This window comes from Cavia porcellus, unplaced genomic scaffold, assembly GCF_034190915.1.
Source record: "Cavia porcellus strain 051 isolate PalLab524CR breed Dunkin Hartley unplaced genomic scaffold, mCavPor4.1 scaffold_5, whole genome shotgun sequence".
NCBI classification, from domain to species: Eukaryota; Metazoa; Chordata; class Mammalia; order Rodentia; family Caviidae; genus Cavia; species Cavia porcellus.
This window is the reverse complement of record NW_026947488.1, coordinates 43,844,004-43,866,364: the sequence shown is the minus strand read 5'-3', so window position 1 is coordinate 43,866,364 and position 22,361 is coordinate 43,844,004. Positions and strand designations below refer to the sequence as shown.

The 22,361-nt window shown below is 36.3% G+C and overlaps 1 protein-coding gene across 6 annotated transcripts in view; it reads right to left on the bottom strand.

Annotated features, from left to right (window-relative positions):
• Pak5 (p21 (RAC1) activated kinase 5) overlaps window positions 1-22,361 on the bottom strand; it is a 320,360-nt gene that overhangs the window by 205,166 nt on the left and 92,833 nt on the right. The window contains exon 1 of one of the 6 annotated variants that reach the window (XM_063248708.1): window positions 1,062-1,098. The exons of the other annotated variants lie outside the window; for them this stretch is intronic. The gene's annotated coding sequence lies outside the window, so the exon portion shown is untranslated. Of the gene's footprint in view, window positions 1-1,061; window positions 1,099-22,361 lie in introns of those variants that run through there. 6 annotated transcript variants of the gene reach the window in all.

Below are 22,361 nucleotides of genomic sequence, written 5' to 3'. Positions count from 1 at the left end.
TTCCCAAAGCAGAGGGCAAGTGTGCTATTGTAAATTGGCTCATTTGTAACTAAAATATTTTGCACTGAGGAATTTTGTAGCCATTAAAACATGCCAGCATAAACTCATTAAGTTTTAGTTAAAAATCCCAAGTAAATAATAAAACACATGTATTTATATTCTGTAGCATAGATAATAAAACATGATATGGGATGGTTAAAGTGAACTTACCAAAAAATTAATAGCACAATTTCATTACAAGCTGTTAATGCTATTATTAAACTTTAGAACAGAATTCATTAACATTAAAGATTGACATGTGAGGATTTTCTCCAGGACCAAAAGAACTCATTAAAATGATCTGTAGATCCATGAGGCCAATAATAAAGTACAGAGGTCAGGTTGTATATTAATAAGTCATACATAAAATCCCTAGACAAAAATTAGTGATGTGTAGAAAATGCAAAAAGTCTTTTTGAAGGTGTTCTTAAGTAAAATAAATTTATTTTTGAACAATATATGCTCGGTCACATCAATAATACATTTTAAGCATTTAGGCTGCCGAATTACTTGGCCACTTGGTGATACAGCATGTGCTTCTTGGGGTAGATTTTTATTTCCATTCCATGAGATTATAGAAAAAATAATTCACACAAATATAAATGGAAAAACCTACACATTAACAAGTCTGTTTATAAATTGTTTGTGGTTTCATTGTAGAAACACTAGAAAAACATAAAAGCATGAAATAGAAATAAAATCCACACTCTTAAGTACGCAAGGCACTTGTTCACATTCTAGTCCACATCCTTCAAGGATTAAAATAACATGATCACTACTGCCAAGTATTTGTGAAGTAACAGTGATAAGCCCATCAGGGCTCTTCTGGAGATCTAATTCTTCTAACAGACCCAATGGTCTCACTTAGTACATATGTGACCACCCACTTCCCCTGTCCGACAAAGCCATAACCCAAGGGTTGCAGAAAGCTGAAAGACTATTCCTCGACCTGGGCTGGTCAGTTAATGCCTCCTTTCCTATCCTGTCCACTCCATCCCCCCTCAGTGACCACCACTACTCACCCCACTCTCTAAGTCCTCTGTGTCATCCATTTAGTCAAAGCTTTTTCATCCTCCCTATTTAAGAAAACATGATACTTCAGTTACCAGCTTTGCTATGTAACCCAGTATAACCCTGTAATACAACCTTCAATCAGTAGAATAATCTGACAGAGATGACTGTCTCTAGCTCTTAGTCACTGCTACTGCTGGAACTGACTGATAAATACATGCTTCGGTTATGATCTACTGAATGCTAGTTTGTGCCTAGAAGAGCCTACTTTCTCAGAACTGGATTCAAAAACAAACCTTTGCCAAGAGCTTAAAAGGCAGACCCTGAGCAAAGGACTAGAGATTACATTGTGCATGAATCAGACATGATCCTTTGGCCTCACAGAGGAATAGTTGAGTAGGGAATATAATTCCTAATCAATTAAATGAACATAGAATTAAGCCACAATAAATGTTATGCATGCAATTGACACTGATATTGAGATGCCAAATATGTTTTATGTTTTCAGGTTTATTAAGGTCTGACTAACAAATATTATATACATTTAAGATGCACAACATAGTGTTTTGATATGCGTATTTGTTGTGAAATAATTGCCACAATCAAACTAATTAGCATACCTATCAACTCATATGGTTACCACTTTTTTTTAATTAAAATAGCACCATCTTAATTGTTGCTATCTCTTTGCCCATTTTAAATATTGGCAAGATCTCAGAGTCTATTCTCCATTCTTCTCTCCAGATCTGACCTGCCATGAGTTATATACTATGATGGCCAAAGAAGCCACACCAAAACACATTGATTTGTACCCCCATGTTCTTACATTGGTTTTAATATGCATTTGAAATGGTTTCCTAAGGTAAAGTCAATTAATATATGGGGAGTATCTCCTTTATTTCCATGAAGTGGAAATCTTTCTAAAGACAACTATGGAGAAAAAGTGACATTAGGGAGCATGTATTGGATTTCCTATTGCAACTGGGGAATCTCTACTATAACTCTACTGAGAATATCCTCCTGATGAAGTTGATTTCAGATATGTTCAATAAAAAGCTGCAATCTGAGATTATATGATACCTCATTGTATCAGGAAAGATGGAAACCGGAGGCATCTTTCGATCTCTGTGGAACAGAAGACCACTCTGTATCAATATATGCAAAAATAGGCCAAAGTTCTAAGTATGGTAGCTCAGAGAGGCAGCTGGCCTCCTCAGAAGAGTAAAAAAAATTCTGAAATAGTTGAGTGAGAAACTGAATAAAGAGACTAAGTGGTGAGAGAGACCAACAGACAGAGATATAGAAAGTAAAGATGGGAAATGGAAGGAAAAACAAAAAGAAATACAAAATAGAAAGATGCAAAAAAGAAGACAGAAAGCAAGAAGAAAGACACACACACACACACACACACACACACACACACACACACACACACACATACACACACAGCAGCTTGGAAGAGTGGAAGTGAAATCCAGGCTCATAAAGTAGGTACACAGCTAGAGACAGAATATCGTTGTAGGTGAGGATGCCTGATATTTGTAGAAATATTAATCACAACTTTAAATTCTTTGTGGCTAGAGTTTTCAAGGGGGGAAATCAGAGTGGAGGGAGTTGGGAAGATCAGGGGACAGGAAGTGGGCAGGAGGAGGGAAAGGAGAAGGAGTGAGAGAAAAGGAGTGCAGGAAAGAAAGGGAGGGAGAGGAATGGAGGATAGGATGAAAGAGGGGGAAGAAAGAGAGGGCCAAGGGGAGGGAAATGGGTAAGAGGAGGCAGAGAGGAGAAGAGGAGGATGTAACAAATCTACAGAGACAAGAATTCTAAAGATCTGTGAATGCTTTCCTCAAGAATCATGGAAGGAAAACATTTGAGTCTAAGGAAGAGTCATCCAGAAAGCCAGCAGGAATGACGGCCAGTCTTCACACAGGGCCAGTGTTAGCTCCTGTTTCCATCAGCCAGACTATGAGATCTGAACATTCTTGGGTCATTAGATAAAAAACTCAAGCAAGTCTGGCCCAAGTATCTGGGGATTTCTATCCTAGATCAAGCACTCCTCAGTTGTATCTAAGAAATCTTCAAGTGAAGACTCAAAATTTCACTGCTTCCAAGTAACACAAGTGTGCTAGAATAAAGTTCAATAATATTTAAAGAAGCAGGGCTGGGGTGTAAGTCAGACATGGAACACATGCTTAGCATAAATTTCCAGCACGCACACACACACACACACACACACACACACACACACACTCTCTCTCTCTCTCTCTCTCTCTCTCTCTCTCTCTCTCTCTACAGGAATACAAAAATATCCAGAACCCCAAGATATGAAACTAATCAGCAGCCCACCTAAAACTAGCAAGCATACTAAGAAAACATGACCAATAAAGACAAACCAACTTCTTTAATCAAAAATTGCTCTATAACTGGCATCAGTATTAGAATTAGTAAAGAAAATATCCTAAGCAGTTGTTTCCATATGTGTGGAAAATACCAAAGAATACAATACATGAGATAAAAATTAGACAGAATTATCACATATATTAAAATGAGATCCCAGTTGTTAATTCTGTGCAGTATTTTCCATCTGGGTTTTTTTCAAGAAGTCTCCACTTGCGTCTTTAAGATTTATATCTATCTTCTGTTTTAATATTTAGATCTTTGATCCATTTTGATTTTAGTTTAGTGCATGGTGATGCACATGGGTCTAGTTTTAGTCTTCAGCATGTGGAAAGCCAGTAATTCCAGCACCATTTATCAAACAGGCTATCATTCTTACAGGAAACTTGCGTGGCCCTTTTGTCACTTCTCAGAGAAGAAATACAAATGGAAAATAAATATATGAAAAAACATTCAGCATCGCTGGTTATTAGAGAGATGCAAATTAAAACAATGCAGTGACTCTACCTCAGTTCAGAAAGAATGGTTTTCAAGAAACAAACCAATGACAAATACTGGAAGGGTTGTGGGGAAAAAGGAATACTCCCACTTTTGGTGGGAGTATATACTGGTGCAACTGCTGTGGAAATCAGTATGGAGATTCCTCAAACAACTAGGATTAGAGGTTCCATTATACCCAGCTATTCTCCTTCTAGAAGAAGGAGAGATTAAAATTAAAAGAGATTAAAATCTTCCCAGAAGACTTAAAAACATACCAAAGCAACATATATGCATCCATGATTATACAAGCACAATTTGTATTAGCTAAATCTTGGAAACAACCCAAATTCCCATCAACAGAGAAATGGATATAAAAAAATGTGGTTCTTTTATACAATAGAGTACTACTCAGCCATAAACTTAAGACATTTATAGGTAAATGGATGCAACTTGAAACCATACTCATAAGTGAAATAAACCAGATTCACATGTGTAGTTTTTCCCCTGGTGTGAGAAACTGAAAGATTAAATAAGCACTAAAATGTACAATAGATATTGTGAAATGGGAAAAAAATTGTTCAAAAGAAAAGAGGAACTAGGGTGGAGCAAGGGGAAGAGTAAAAAAAAAAGGAGAAAAACACAAGATAGTTATACTAATAATTTCTCTCAGTTCTTTGAAAAGAAAGATTTGTACTAATATGATTCAGACATTTTTATTCCCATATCTTGTACTATGAGTAACTATTTTGAAAATAACAATACGCACTGTGTTAACAATCATTATTTTATTATTTTTTAATGAAATTTTGTTTTATTTTTCCATTAAAAAACTTTTAGTTACAGTGATTCTTATTTATATGAAACTATATTTTATAACATTGAATAAATAAGTTGTATTATATATTTTAATTTTCTGCAATAAGTAGTTGTTCTAAAATGTACTAACAAAATGTTATAGGGGCCTGTCCCTCTGAGGGAACACCAGGGCCACCTTGGGACATCTTAGCTGCCTGGGACTGCCTCCTCTGGGCCTGCCCCTCAGCTGTGAACACTTGGAACACTCTGGAAGTCCTGGGTTGCCTCGGACTGCCACCACTGGGCCTGCCCCTCTGTGGGAACATGTGGGCCACTCCAGGACTACCTAGCTGCCTTGGACTCCCATTGCTGGGTCTGCCCCTCTGTGGGAACTCCTGGGCTGCCCCAGGAGCCTGGGTCATCTAGGACTGCTGCCATGGGCCCATTCCCTGGGGAACCCACCCACCTCCTGGACCTAGTACTGCAGTTGATCTTTGGATCCAACTCAGAACCTTGGAATACAGGGAATTATTATGCTGGCCAGATGGGAGACTCAGGAACCCCTCACACAAACAGCAGACCTCAGCAGGCTCCAGTCAGTGTGGTGAGTTTGGTTCTATAATAGAGGTCTGCAGTGGGTTACTAGGAGCAGAAGTAAAATTCCCTCCAACTGTAAGACCTTGACAAATTTGGCAAGACAGTGGGTAATCCCCTCCTCCAATCAGAGAACATCAGACAGGTTGAGTACTGCACCAATAAGGCCTCTGCCAACTTGGAGAAAATTAAAAGAGCCTATAAGACTCCAGTGACACAGTAGGGCCTCAGCTGACACAAACACTATAGACAGAGAGAACTGATGGCCTGCAACAACCTGAAGACATAGCAACAGCAAGAAGAGCTGACCTACATCAGTTCTTCCAGGCTAGTTAGCCCAGAAAGAATATAGGACTCACCCAACATGCCCCGTGGGGGGAATTCAGGTGACTGGCTCTCCTCTACATTGTGATCCAACAATTGGAAAAATGTAAACCACACAGTAGGACCTAAAATTCACACTATGGACAGTTGAGACTGTTGGGATTGAAAGACCAAATATTTACCTAAAAGGTGAAAATAACAAAACAAAAAGACAAAATGCAATCTCTAATATTTAGTCCATCAGGAGCAAGTACAGGCAACATAGCAAAATGAAGTAAAGAAAAAAATTCATGAGGCCATAGAGGAAATCAAATTAGAAGTAATGTCTTACATAAAGACAGAAATAACAATCTTAGGAAATAAGTTACTCAACATAGCTAGAGAAGAAATAGATAAAAAAATACAGAAGCATGGGAAACTTCAAATGAACTATGTAGAAAACAAACAGAATCCATGAAACAAATTCAAAGAGGTATCCAAGAAATAAATCTCTATTGAAAGCTGGCAAAACTGTTTAAATGAGGCTGAGGATAGAATTTCAGACCTTGAAGATAGGATTGCAGATAGCAATCTTTAAAGGATAGAACTTATAAAAACAACAAAGCAGCATGAAATGACAATCCAGCAGCTTTAAGATGATGCCAAGAGAAACAATGTAAGACTAATAGGCATCAGTTGAAGATGCAGGAGTCAATGCAAATGACGTAAGTAAACTATTTACAGAACTAATAGCAGAAAATTTCCCACATAGGCAAAAAATCTGATATACAATTAAGTGAGGCATACAGAATGCCATACAGTTACAACCAACATAAATCTACATTCAGTCATATAATAATTAAGATCCCAGACATACAGCATAAAAACAGAATACTAAAATTATTAGAGAAAAGACACAGCTAGCCTATCAAGGAAAGCCTACTAGAATTATGGCAGACTTTTCATCATAAGCCTTCTAGTTAAGATGAGCTTGGAATGAAGTATTTCAAGCCCTGAAAGAAAACAGCTTTCAACCCAAACTGCTATGTACCCAGAAAAACTGTCTTTCAAATTTAATAGAGAAACAAGATACTTCCATGACAAAGAACAACTAAAGGAATTCATGTCTACCAAACCAACCCTAGAAAGAGTACTGAAAGACATGCTAGATAGAGACAAAAGACCATAATCTCCAAAACAACACCAGAAAGAAACCACCAGGCTAGACAAGAAAATAAACAAGAGAGAAAAGTAGGAAACCAACAATAGGAACACAACATGGCAAAGTCAAACCAGTATGTATCAGTGATATCCATACATGTAAACGGGATCAATTCACCTATCAAAAGAAACAGATTGACAGAATGGATCAAGAAAAAGGATCCCACAATATGCTGTGTACAAAAAACATATCTGACTCAAAAGATCATGAAAGCCTATTTTGAAAATCTCTAATCACATAGGGTGGAAAACAGAGAAATGGACAGATTTCTAGTAATATATGAACTCAATCAAGAATAGGTACCAAATTTGAAGAAAACAATATCAGATATTGAAATAAAAAATGTGATAGAAAACTTACCAGCGAAGAAAAGTGCAGGTCCTGATGGATTCACAGCTGAATTTCACAACAAATTTAGAGAAGATTTAATGCCAGTACTCGTTAAACTCTTCAATGAAATTGAAAGAGAAGCAGTCTTCCCTAACTCATTGTTGGAAGCAAGTATGACTCTGTTACCAAAACCAGAGAAAGACCCAATCAAAAAGGAGAACTATAGACCAGTCTCACTAATGAACATTGATGCAAATATTCTCAATAAAATAATGGCAAATAGAATGCAGTAAATCATCATTAAGATTATACATCACAACCAAGTGGGATTTATTCTAGGAATGTAGGTATGGCTCAACATGTACAAATCAATAAATGTAATATACCACATCAACAAGCCAAAAATAAAGTCACACGATCATCTCAATAGATGCAGAAAAATATTTTGATGAAGTCCAACACCTTTTTATGATAAAAAACCCTACAGAAACTCAGAATATACTGTATGCACTTCAATCTAATAAAGACCATCTATGACAATCAAACAGCCAACATTATACTAAATGGACAAAAACTAAAAGCCTTTGCTCTAAAATCAGGAACAAGACAAGGATGTCCACTATCACCACTCCTATTCAATATAGTTCTAGAAATATTAGCCAGAGCAATCAGACAAGAGGGAGAAATAAAAGGAATAAAAATAGGAAATGAAGAAGTAAAATTTTCATTATTTGCAAATGATATGATGCTCTACATAGAAGACCCCAAAAACTCCATTAAAAGACTGCTAGAGGTAATAAACAAATTCAGCAATGTAGCTGCATATAAAGTCAACACTCAAAAATCAATAGCATTCCTGTACACAAGAAAAAAACTTCATGAGAGAGAAATTATGGAAATTTCACATTTCACAATAGCATCTAAAAAAATGAAATACATAGAAATCAACCTAACCAAGAATGTAAAAACCTATGTGCTGAAAATTATACTACTCTAAAAAAGGAGATTGAAGAGGATATTAGAAAATGGAAAGATATTCCTTGCTCTTGGTTAGGAACAAACAAAGTGAAATTGCCATAATCCCAAAACTGTTACACAGATTCAACACAATTCCAATCAAAATAACATTAACATATCTTAGAGATCTAGGGAAAATATTCCTAAAATTCATCTGGAAACAGAAGAAATCTAGACTAGCAAAGGCGATTTTGGCCAACAAAGGCAAGACTGGAGTCATTTCATTTCCTGACTTGAAACTATACTACAAAGCCCTAGTGATAAAATCAGCATGGTACTGGCAAAGAAATAAGACTGGAGGATAAATGGAACAGATTAGAAGATGTAAGCACAACTACAAAGACACTCAACCAACTGATATTTGACAAATGGGCTAAAGAAGAAAGATAGCCTCTTTAATAAATGGTGTTGGAAAAATTGACTTTCCACATGCCAAAGACTAAAAATAGACCCATGCCTATCACCATACAGTAAACTAAATTCAAAATGGATCAAGGATTTAAATATTAAAACAGAAACACCAAGTCTACTGAAGACAAAGTACGTAGAAATCTTGGAGACATAGTCGTAGGCAGAGAATTCATGAATAAAATGCAAACTGCATGGGAAATACTTCAAAGAATCAACAACTGGGATCTTATATTACTAAAAAGGTTTTTTTTTTTGCACTTCAAAAGAAATCACCAATAAAGTGAAAAGAAAACTCACAGAATGGGAAGGAATTGTAGCCAACAATCCCTTAGACAAAGGACTTAATATCCAGAACCTATGAAGAACTGAAAAACATCAAGCCCCTCAAATTCAAAGACCTCCTCCAAAAATGGGCATCAGAGATGAACACAGATGAAGATATACAAACGGCAAATAAATATATGAAGAAATGTTCACCATCACTGGTTATTTGAGAAATGCAAATTAAAGTAACATTGAGATTTCATCTCACCCCAGAAAGAATGGCTGCCATCAAGAAAACAACTGATGACAAATGTTGGCGAGGATGCAGGGAAAAAGAAACACTTCTCCACTGTTAGTGGGAGTGCAGACTGGTGCAACCACTGTGGAAATCAGTATGGAGATTCCTTGAAAAACTAGGATTGGAAGTTCCATTCAATCCAGCTCTTTTTTTCCTAGTCATTTTCCCAGAAAAACTGAAAAGGTCATGCCACAGTGATATATGAACACCCATGTTCATAGCAGCACAATTTGTGACAGCTAAATCTTGGAAACAACCAAAATGCACATCAATCACAGAGTGGGTGAAAAAAGTGCTATTTTTATACAATGGAATACTATTCAGCTACAAAAGGGATGATCTTGAGGCCTTTATAGGTAAATCGAGGCAACTTGAGAATATCCTCATTAGTGACATAAACAAGACTCACATTGTGTCTCTACTATAAAAATAATAACAAGTGACAGAATAATGGGACCCAAAAATTATAATAGATATTACAAATGTGAAAGGGAAGGTGAGTGCTCTAAAGTATGTAACGGTATGTATAGTGTGTAAGATAGATGACCATATTACTAAATTTCTATTAGATCGCTGAACAGAAGAGATTTCACTGTCAATGTGTAGTGCCATTTTTATGCTTTGACTTTTGTAACTTTAATAACATTGTTAAGATGACAATATGTAATGTATCAACTAGCAATTTTATGATGTTAATTTTTTTGAATTCTATATTCTTTTTTCTCATTTTTTCTATTTTTTTCTTATTTTCTCTCCTTTTTCCTTTAAATAAAATTTTAAAAAGTGTTGCAGATACACAAAAAAGAATTATCACATATATTATAGAATGAAAGTTTAATGAACTTGCAGATATATCAATACAGCCTATATAACTTGAAACATCAAAAGAAGATATAAATAAATAAATAGGATATGAGTGATCAGGGAAATAATACTAGATAACCTAATGAAAGTGTGAGTAGATGGGATAGAATGATTGGGATACGGAGAAAGGACAGAAAAAATATTTTAAATGTAACTGCTTTAAAATGCTCTAAAATTGTTAAAAATATGTATCCAAAAATGTAGATAATGAACATTATCTAAATAAAATCAGACCAAATCTTAAGAATTGAAAGCTTATTATATATACAAAATAACCAAGTAGAAGTAGGGAAGTAGAAACCAAAGGTGGTAAGAAGCTCAGTGGCATGGTGCTACAGGTTGACATATACAGTGAAATGAAACATTTATTTAACCATTGCACTGATTATTTCCATAAGTTTCCAAATGGTAGAAAACTGGTTGGAAGTGCTTATCATATACAATATTTGGAAGGCAACTTAAAATTCACTTGTAACTATCACACATGCTTATAAGAGATAATCCAAAGTTCGTTTATGTAGCTTAGCTTGATTTTGTCTGGCCAGATGAGTTTTATGCTTGGTTTCCACTATTTTATGTTAATAATACCAAGAAAAGATACTGTATATAAAGAAAAGAACACCAGGACACATCATGAATGTACTGTTCAAAAGCAGTGATAAGGAGAAAATCTTAGAAGAAACCAGTAGGGGGAAAAAAGACATTTCTGTTTAACAGCTATTTGGATTTAAGACAGAGGCATGGTATTTGGGCTTATGACCTGCTGCTCAGAATTATGATATATATTTTTTGTACAGCTCTGTACATCTTGTTGACAGAGTTTTTTGTACAGTATACTTTATTTACATAGTACTGCAAGTTTTGCTGACTATACGTATAGTACAGTACTGTAGTTTTATCTTCTGTTATATGTTATAGTACTTGCAGGTAAAAGTTTTGTAAATAAAAGCATAACTTGGACTATTTTTTGTTCTGAATATTGTACATTAAGTCCCTGACTTGCAAGGGAGTTCTGTACCATTTGCAAGCTGATTTCACTGGTAAATCTAACCAAGTGAGTCTTCTACACATTTGACATAAATAGACAATGTGAAGCATAAAAAAACTTCATGTGCTCCATGGTCTTGGCCTTGTTCTTTAGAAATGTACCAGTGTTTGAACAATTCATGTTATCATGAGTGAGGTCTACCATCCTTGCACCTCTGTCCAGTCTCTCAAGGATTTTCACTTTTTCCCCCATAGTTGTTTCCTCGTGGTCCCCTCCACATCACCCTTGCTCTCCTCTTGCTTTTAGGCATCCTGAGCTCTGACGGAGCGCTGTAATGCTGCACACTATCGCCCTGTGAAGTTAGCACACAGCAGCACCACAGTGATCATGTCCGGCAGACATGGGAGCTACGTCTGTGGTTTGTTATATCTACGAATATTACAAGTTTCATTTGCATCTGTGGAAGTTTGCAACTTGGATGTTTGTAAGTCAGGGAGTTACTGTAGTGCGCATACTATATGCAATTTCTTATTTAGCAACCAATTCACTTAATGACCTAGTCTCAAGGAAATGAATTCTGTCATTAAACAAGGATTGCCTATAGCCTGTTGTATCTAGGCACAGTCACTAAATATGCTGCGTAAATAAGCAGCATATGTGAAAAGGTCTTCAAAATGTGTACTATTTCTATAAAGTGTGAGGCTTGGGAAAAACAAGCTAGCTAACATATTTTGGATATGAGGATTTGGTTTTGCCTCTCTCCCTCTCTCTGTCTCTCTCTCTCTCATATATATGCATATATATATGCCTGTTTTAATGCAGAAGAGAGTGATTCAGAGCATGGTTTTATGAGACTTATTGATCACCTATCACATAGGCAGAATAGCTGTGCCAAAGGGCTGGAAAAATGTATCAGTGCACTGTTTTTATTGTCCTCACTTCCAAGGATTCTTTGCTTCTAAGCATTCCTCAGGTGACGACAAAACTGATTCATCTGGAGCTAAATACATTCTCAGATATAACCAAACTCTTTAAAAGCGATGTTACCTATGAAACTTCTTTGATATGCAGAAATGCCTTGTATCATAATATTTTCTTCAAGGAGAAGACAAATCTGTAATTATTACTGGATAATCAATGCTAACTCAATAACTTGTAGAATACATAGAAAACAAGTGCAAAGAAGTAGGAATCAGTAAATAGTAAAAAAACCAACTTAAAAAATGGTGAAAGATTTTAAAAGATTCATAAACAGGAACTTCATGTAGAGCAGACAAGTAACACATAAAAAGTATGTTCAGTATCATTAATCATTCAAAAAATGTGAATTAAAATATAATGTAGTACTACATTTTTGTAAGAATCTCCGTAACTAAAAAAGCTAACCAAGGCAGAAATGGTGGCAGTCCTACAATTCCAGCCTGTGGGAGGCTGAGGCAAAAAGATTGTAAGTTTGAGCCCAGCATGAGCAACTTAGCAGTTTAGCAAGACACTGCCTTAGAATAAAAAGGGCTGGGGATATAGCTCAGTGTGAAGGCCCTTGGTTCAATCTCTAGTAGTAGAAACAGGACAACAACAACAAATGTTAACCAACTGTTCCTAAGTATGTGGAAGATCTAGAGCTACCACAGCTTCTTGCCAAGAGGATAAAATGGTGTCCGCTCTTTAGAAAGTGGACTGGCAGCTTTTTAAATGTTAAACAAGTGTCTCCTGAAGGACCCAGCCCTTTAGCAGCTAGGTATTTATCAAGAGAAAGGAAAGCATCTGTGCATACTCTGCATACATACTCAACAAAGCTTTATTTGTAATATGAAGAACCAGGATCTATCTAAACTATAGAATACTGCTTAACAATAAAACGGGCTAGGCAATGCACATAAACTACACTTGTGTAAATCTCAGAATACTTGTTCTGAATGAAAGAAGTCAGATTAAACAGTAAATAGAATACTACATCCTATACAATTTCATTGGTAGAATACTCTAGGAAGTATAATTTAATGAGAGGGCAACAGAAATAAGTTGAGGTGTTGCCCATGGACAGAGGTGGGAGTGGATTTTAAGGAGCATAAAAGACACTATTAAAAGGTCACAAGAATAATTTTGGGAGTGGTGGTTTCATGGTTGTTTTGATCTGTCACCATGTATATATTCTACACTTTCACAATGGACAGTTAAAACTCAGTAAAGCCTTTGTTTTAAAGTGTACATATTGTATACATATCCTGTTGTGCTACCACACTTCTAGTACTTGATAACTGCATGAGGCCAGTGGTTACAGTATTGTCCTTGCAGACGTGAATTATTTCTACCACTGTAAAAGGTTGACTTTGACAGCTCTGCTCCAAGTCTTAAGCTGTATTCAATAAAAGAATAATACATTTAAAAAGCACCTAAGGATGATTCTTCCTCTTGCCAGTGTCTCAAGAGGAAAGCTTTGGTACTTTATCCATTATTTGCAAGTCTCAGTAATATATGCAAAGTCTCTCAAAGTATCATGCCAAACCACACCAAAAGTTTTTCTGCAGTCAGATCGCCATAGGTCATTTTTTTCTTTTATTTCTTTTTGAACTTTTTATTTAATTCACAGCTTGCAACCATTCTCTAAGTGCTCATGGACTGATTTTTGTGGCTAGCACCACAAAAGGACCAAATACTCCAGTGAGTAAGATCACCTCCATGTTTAATCTTTCCTGTGATATAAAGATAAAAGGAAACTTGTATACATTTGGGGCATAATTCATGCTTATGAACTGTATTGCTACACTGCAGTTGCTAGACTGTTTAACAGTATCTTTAGCATACTGTATATAAATTGAGTTTTAAAATTTAAAAAAATCAGAGTTAAACACCTAGCCAAATTTGGACATTTATCCATGAAAATGCAGGCCCAAGCTAATGGAAATGCTGACAGCTTTCACATTTGTCTACCTCTGGCTCACCTTAGCATCTCATGACCACCAAAGTTGTTTACGCTTTATATTTGTAAGCAGGAAATAATTATTAAGAGCTCTGGTACAAAATCACTCCTAAACATGGAGGCTCTAGGGAAAATCAATAGAAAGTGTTCTTTGTGGTAAAAATGTTGGGGCCACTGCTGGACTTTACCAACAAATACCGTATTTATGAACCTAATGCAGAACACCTTGGCAGAATGAGGTGACTGTTGATGAAAACAGGTCTCAGTATAATGGGATGATTAAAAGAAGTCTGGATGTAACCTTAATGGGGTGAGGGTGGGTGGGGTTGGGGAGGACACAGCTTAGACAAATTAAAATGCTTTAGAAATGATGGGAAAGGCATGTGTGTGTGTGTGTGTGTGTGTGTGTGTGTGTGGTGGGGGCAAGAAGCCTGCTCTGTGCTTTTCATCCCTTATCCTGTGAGGTAACTGACAGATTTCAAAACACTTCCATCATCTACCCTGCTTCAAAGCCATGAGACTTTGGCATTGCATTGCTAGCAGTGGGGGCCATATTTCTCTACCCTATGTGACCTGCTTTGGTCAGTGAACCAAACAATAGCTCTATAGTCCAAGGCTATGTCTTGAGAGAACTTGTGTGTTTCTCTTGGTGATTTTACCCTACCCCTCTCACCTTGAGAACCTGTGTGTACTCACCTGGTGGAAGGTGAGAGGTAAATGTGGCAGATGAGGATGACCCAGTCTTCCCAATCAAGGCTTGCCTAGATCAGTAACAGCCAGCAAAGGATGGATATGTGAATAAGCCCAGCAAAACTGAGATCATAAAAGTTGGTACTAAGATCCATAGCTTCATCCTCCATTAAGATACCACTGAGGTTGTGCAGTTGTTTGTTATGAAGTATTGTCATGGCCGTAGAAAACTGACACATTATCCACATTCTAAAATGCTTAAAAGGAAAGAGTTTAACTAGAGGATCTCTGAATCAGTTGGCTTCTAGCTATCCTTATTTATGCAAGGAAGGATTGCTGGACAATGACATTTTGCAAGTTTTGCATAACTTACCTTTCAGATTTTCTGCGAACTTGAAATATAAGACTGGGACAAATTTATGGATCCATAAAACCCAGTAAGGCTCTGGACTTGTTAACAAAATAGAGACATAAAGGAAAGAATAAAAGAAAGAAAGAAGAAGACAAAGGGTGTGTTATAGTCTGGATCTTAAATGTCCCTGAAGGTTATAATGCTAATAATGACTTGTTTGCCAGCCTGCTAAGCTGCTGGGAGGTGAGGAAACCTTTAAAAGATGTGGCCTAGTGGGAGGAAGTTAGGCACTGATGGTGCACTTTTAAAAACGGCCTAGGTTCTAGCCTCCTAGCCCACCATCCCTGGCTATCACACTATGAACAGCTTTGGTCTGCCATGTATTCCCCGGCTTCTCAAGATGTGCCGCTATCCATTAGTTCCGTGGCAACAGAACCAAGCAACTGTAGACTGAAACCTATAAAACTGAGCTAAAATGAATCTTTCCTCTTTTACATTACTTTCCTTCAACTATTTTGTCATAGTGATGGAAAACCATCCCATATAGAGTGACAGTATATTTTAAACAATTCCTCCTTTGACACCCTTGGACTTACCATGCTTTCTTTTGATCCCAGCCAACATCATTCAGTTGTTACCCACACACGCTCCAAAGGAGCTTGTGTGTGTCCATCATGCTTAGCAATAAGACTTCTGGATTAAGATACTGGAGGGATGAGCTCTGGTCTCCACTCTGTTGATTAAGAATGTTATGACTCTGGGCAAGATGCTTGGCTTCTCTTAGCCTTAATGTTTGCAAGAATCAATTGGAGATTAATAGGTGCCCAGATTGGTTCAAAGGATTATTCTGAGGAAAACAGTATGATAAGATGTATAAAAATTGCCTTAAAACTCCTCAGGTGCTTTATAAAATGTTAGGATACATCGGGAAGACAGTTGCTGAGGGCAAAGGTCTTTGCCAGAATTACAAGGCAAGTAGCTGAGATCTAAGGGTCTCCTGAAGTCTGCATGGAAGTTTTGATAAACTCACTTTTATAAGCCACACTAAGTAGGACCCCATGATCCAGCAGAGAAGAAAATCTCCCCTCTTTCCCTTCCTGAAAGTGAGACTTTGAAAAAATGTCAGACTGACATGGAAGTAGTCAAGAATCCTGACTTTTAGCCCCTACATCAAATCATCCCTTATGTAGATCTAAAGGGAGTTTGGAGGCCAGCAGTGGGCCCACCATGAGCAGATATTCTTCAGACACAGTGCAGAGAGATGAAAAAAGCAATGAATTATGCAATCTGTACCACCCCTGGGCATTCAGATGCCACACAGAGTTGACCTTCTTAGAAGAGATTCTAATAAGGACACCCCCCACCCACCCACATGTTCCTGTGAATCTGTTCACAGCAAGGAAACCAGTGGACAGATGGCTCTCTCTATATCAGGTGCCAAGTATGCATTGCTTCTTCCATGCAGAAACCAAAGAAAAATGAAAGAGAATTAATTGTCTTATTTTAATATTATCTCTGTAACACAGGTTAACTGTGAAATGAAAGCAGATCCACATACAAATAAAAATAAGAGTTCCATTATTCTAGTCCAGTCACTCTCTCATTCATCAGATGCAAGTAGGTTTTCATTGTTTTAATCTAGTGCCATAAAGGCATCTAAATATCCTATAAATAAATCACACACCCCAATGATCAGTCTCTTAGCAGTAGTCCCTGAGACATCTTTGGTACAAGGAAATATACCAAGTTCTGTTTAAATAGCAGTCATTATGCCCACAACCCTGCCATTACACTAGTTCTGTATCATTTCTGCTGTTTGCCTAGACACCTTTTGAGGGGCACACACAAACACACACACACACACACACACACACACACACACACAAATTATTTCTGGATGGACCTAGAAAATGTGATTTTCAAGATTTATGTACTTAGTCTCCAAATAGTAAGGGCACAAAGGAGTCATCAATATCGGGGTATAATCATAAATAAATGTCCTCCAAATCTGTAGAAAACACAATTCATATGAAGGGAAAAGAGTTCAGTGGATTTCTCACTTGCTCCCTCCTCATGATGGCTTAAGTAAGCACTGACTTTGACAAGAACATACCTTACTGGAAATTCTATGATTAATTTTATCAGCATAAAGATAATCTAGAACTTATTAGCTAAGGTTTTTGCAGGCTATTCCTGGTCTGTGTTTATTGCTCCATCCTGAAGTTTATGGATTTACCGAATACAATCCACTGGAGAAAGGATCTTAGTTATACAGGCTCCATATTTGTGGTACTAATGATGTATAAAAAGTTAAAGATAAAAACCCAAATCTAAATGGCTTCATATGAACTAACCTGCATCACACTTACAAATCGTGTTTGTTGACTACTCATAAAATGAAGTACATCCCAGTGCAGAAAAAATGGGAAGCTGCATTAGAAGTTCAAGACCCTTTCAGGGAGGATGTAGGAATATTTGAATTATTCTTATGTGCTGTTGATGTTGTGTGTTAGTTGCTATTAACACTTGGTGTTGGGTAAGATGTAGTGCAACCATGAAGTGAGGGACACAGTATTTATTTTCAAATAACAAGTGTAATTTTAAATGGGAAAACTTAATTTCTTGAAACCTATGGCAGGAAGAAAAATGGTATGTCAAATATCTGTGTCCTAGTCCCAAGACTTTGTTACCTATGATTAATTTAAACATCTTGAGGTGTGAGATTTCTGGATTATGCAGGTGGATCCTAAGCGCTATTACACGCATAATATGTAAAGAGAGATATTTGAAGATGCTGGCCTTGAAGATTTATTGATGTGGTCACAAGCCAAGGAATGCTGGCCACTGGCAGCAGCTGGAAGAAGCAAGGGTTAACCTTTTCCCTAGAGCATCCAGAGTAAGTAGTGTCTGCTAACACCTTAATTTCAATCGTTAATAAATACAATTTCAGACTTGTGGCTTCTAGACTGTGAGAATAAACTTCTGCTGTCTTATGTCACCAAGGATGTGATACTAACCAGAGTAGTACAGGAAACTAATCCAAAGCCTAAAAATGTCCTGAAACATTAGTTCTTAAGTGGGAATAAAAATTGAAGAAAGCAATATAGCTTTTTCTAGAAGAAATAATTGATGGCATGTACCTCACGAAACTGGCTATAGAGTTTGTGCTCCTCGTAGTAGAGCTCAGTTACTTATGTTCATTAAAAACAAAGATTCTTATGCACTTGAGACTAAAAAAATACAAAGAATTAATGCATCAGAGAGCAGGTTTTTTGAGAGAATAAACAAAGACTGATAAACCTCTAGCCAATCTTATCGAGAAAAAGAAAGAAAAAACATAAATTCATGCAGTAAGGACTAAAAAGAGAGAAATTACAACAGATTCCACAGAAATTCAAAGGTAATGAATACCTACTTTGAAAATCATTACTCACACATAAGGTAGAAAACACAGAGGAAATAGACAGATTTATAGAAATATATGAACTACCAAAGCTCAACTAAGAAAATAGAGCAATTTTGAATAACTCAATATCAGCTACTGAAATTGAAAGCATGATTAAAAACTTACCAACAAAGAAGAGTGCAGGTCCTGATGGATTCATGGCTGAATTCTACAAGAAATTTGCAGATGATTTGATGCCAATACTCCTTAAATTCTTCAATGAAATTGCAATCCTCCCTAACTCATTCCTGGAGGCAAGTATTACTCTGATACCAAAACCAGAGAAAGAGCCAACCAAAAAGGAGAACTATAAGCCAATCTCACTAATGAACATTGATGCAAAGATTCTTAGTAAGATACTGGCAAATAGAATGCAGCAAATCATCAAGAAGACTACATATCACGACCAAGTGGGATTTATTCCAGGAATGAAGGGATGCTTTAACACATGCAAATCAATAAATATAATACACCACACCAAAAGAGCCAAAAACAAAAATCACATAATCATTTCAATAGACTAAGAAAAAGCTTTTGATAAAGTCCAACACTTGCTTATGATATAAACCCTACAGAAATTCAGAATAGATGGCATCTACCTCAATCTCATAAAGCCCATCTATGACAAACCAACAGCCAACATTATAATTAATAGACAAAAAGTGAAATCTTTCACTCTAAAATCAGGAACAAGACAAAGATATCCACTCTCATCACTCATATTCAATATAGTTCTGGAAATACTAGCCAGGGTAATCAGATAAGAGAGAGAAATAAAAGCAATAAAGATAGGAAAGGAAGAAGTTAAACTATTACTATTTGCAGATGACGTGATACTCTATATAGAAGACCCAAAAACTCCATTAACAGACTAGTAGAGGTAATAAATGAAGCAGCATAGCTGGATACAAAATCAGCACTCAAAAATCAATAGCATTCTTGTACACACACAAACAAAAATAACTCACTGAGAAATTATGGAAATATAACATTTCACAACAGCATCTAAAAAATGAATTACTTAGGAATCAACCTAAGCTAGAATGCAAAAGATCTATGTGCTGAAATTTATACTCCTCTGAAAGAGCAGATTGAAGAGGATATTAGGAAATGGAAGGATATTCCTTGCTCTTGGTTAGGAAGAATCAACATTGTGAAAATGGTCATAGTCCCAAAACTGTTATACAGATTCAATGCAATTCCAATCAAAATACCATTAACAAACATTACAGATCTAGAGAAAACACTCCTAAAACTGATTTGGAAACAGAAGAAACCTAGAATAGCAAATGCAATTCTGGTCAACAAAAGTAAGGCAGGAGGCACCTCACTTCCTGACTTGAAACTATACTACAAAGCTACAGTGAAAAATCAGCATGGTACTGGCAAAGAAATAGACCTAAGGAACAGAAAAATAGATTAGAAGATGCAAACACAACTAAAAAGGCACTCAGCCATATGATATTTGACAAATGGGCTAAATATGTTCACTGGAAAAAGGACAGCCTCTTTAATACATGGTGTTGGAAAAATTGGCTTTCCACATGGATCAAAGGTGAAATATTAAAACAGAAACATTAAGTCTACTGGAAGGCAAAGTACGTAGAAATCTTGGAGACATAGGGGTAGGCAGAGAATTCATGAACAAAATGCAAACCACATGGGAAATACTTCAAAAAATCAACAACTGGGATCTCATCTTATTAAAAAGTTTTGCACTTTAAAAGAAAGCACCAGCAAAGTGAAAAGAAAACTCACAGAATGGGAAAGAATTTTAGCCAACAATCCCTAAGTCCCTATAAAGGACTTATATCCAGAACATACAAAGAACTGAAAAACATCAAGCCCCCTAAATTCAAAGACCTTCTCCAAAAATGGGCATCTAAAATGAACCTACATTTCTCAGATGAAGATATACAAATGGCAAACAAATACATGAAGAAATGTTCACCATCACTGGTCATTCGAGAAATGCAATTAAAATAGCATTGAGATTTCATCTCACTCCAGAAAGAATGGCTGCAATCAGGAAATCAACTGATAACAAATACTGGTGAGGCTGCAAGGAAAAAGGAACATTGCTCCACTGTTGGTGAGCGTGTAGACTGGTGCAGCCACTATGAAAATCAGTATGGATATTCTTCAAAAAAACTAAGATTTGGAAGTTTCATTCAACCAAGCTATTCCCCTCCTATTTTCCCAGAAAAACTAAAAAGTTCATGTCACAGCAATATATGTGCATCCATGTTTATAGCAGCACAATTTGTAATAGCTAAATCTTGGAGACAACCAAAATTTTCATGAATGGCAAAGTGGATGAAAAAGATGTGGTATTTTTATACAATGGAATATTACTCAGCTTTAAAAAGGATGGTCTTGAGGCTTCCATAGATAAATGGAGACAACTTGAGACTATTCTATTAAGTGAAAGAAATCAGACTCATATTTTTAAATATCACATTATCTCTCTAGTGTAAAAATAATAAAAATTGTAACAGTAATAAGCTCCAAAGTGTAAATAGATATTGTAATAATGAAAGGGAAGGAAAGTGCTCTAAAGGATATAACTGCAAGTATGTTTAAGTGTATAAGGTAGAAAACCATATTACTAAGTTTTTGTTGGTTTATTGAACAGAATGATTTGCACTGTCATTGTTTGATTTTCCACTTTTTATGCTTTGATTTTGTAACTTGAATATTTGTACGATGACAATATCAACTACTGAGTTGTGTCTTTTTCTGAAATTCTGTAATATTTCTATCCTTTTCTCTGTTTTCCTTTTTTCTCTAAATAAAAAAAGCACAGATTCTTGCCTGGCAAGTATGAGGCCCTGAGTTCAAATTCCAGTGCCAATAAATAAATGAATAAAACAAAAATAAGTGATTCTTCTGGTAACACTGGCATCCTGGTATACAGCTTTTTGTAGACACACCCCATATGTCAGTGAGAGAGGTAAGTTCAAAGATTAACAAATGAAGAGATTAGAGAATATTAGCACCGGGTGACTAAGTGGATAGATAGGTAAATTGTAGAATGAATAAAAATTTGGCAGAACATTTTGACTATCTTTGTGATGAAAGGTAAAATTACAGTCAAATGCCTTCATATTTAGAGACAGAATGAGTTACCACCTTGAAGCAGTCTCATTCTAGCTCGAGATAATCCATGTAGGAACGTCAGAGCCTCTACCTGTCTGATCTTACCATTGGTTAATGGTTGGCACTCACAGGACTTAGGTTTGGCTCTTAGTTTTTTTTCCACGTTACTCACAATTTTAAATGTTTCTTTGCTTGTTACTTGGATTTGGTTCCTGCTTTGCAACTTGTGTAAAATCTGAGAGGATTCTGGGAGAATGAGTTGTTTAGTTTGCCTCTGTTTGGCTGCTGACTAACTTACAAGAGCAGGTGAGTAGGGAATAGAAGGAGGACAGCAGGCAAGCACTTTCCTCCTTCTAAATCAACTTTTCAGAGTATGTTCTCAGCATGTGATTTGAAATTAAATCATCTTCAGTCAAAAGACAAGGAGGACATACATTATAAAGCTAAACATAACTAATATTAATTAGGTGACATTTTGGCTTGTTCATTATTTTTCTTCTTTCAATTTCAACAATTAATTGAAAGCTGTCAATGCCAAGTTATGTCTTATCAAACTGCTATCCGTTAGCTATAGGCTTAAAATGATGCATTTATCTTTTTGTGTGTCATTTTTCTCCCAGATTTACAACACATTAAAAAGTAACTTTCACTTTTAATACATGAATCACCTTTGACATACCACGTTGTTGGCAGATGGACTTTGACACTGTTGCCTGCTTCTTTGTGAGATGAGAAATTCCACGAAGAAGACACTTTCTCTCAGATGTTCAATTTAGCAAATTGATGGTCAATTTAATATCCATAACTCATCTTGGCTAATGAGTTAAAAATGATGAACCAAAAAC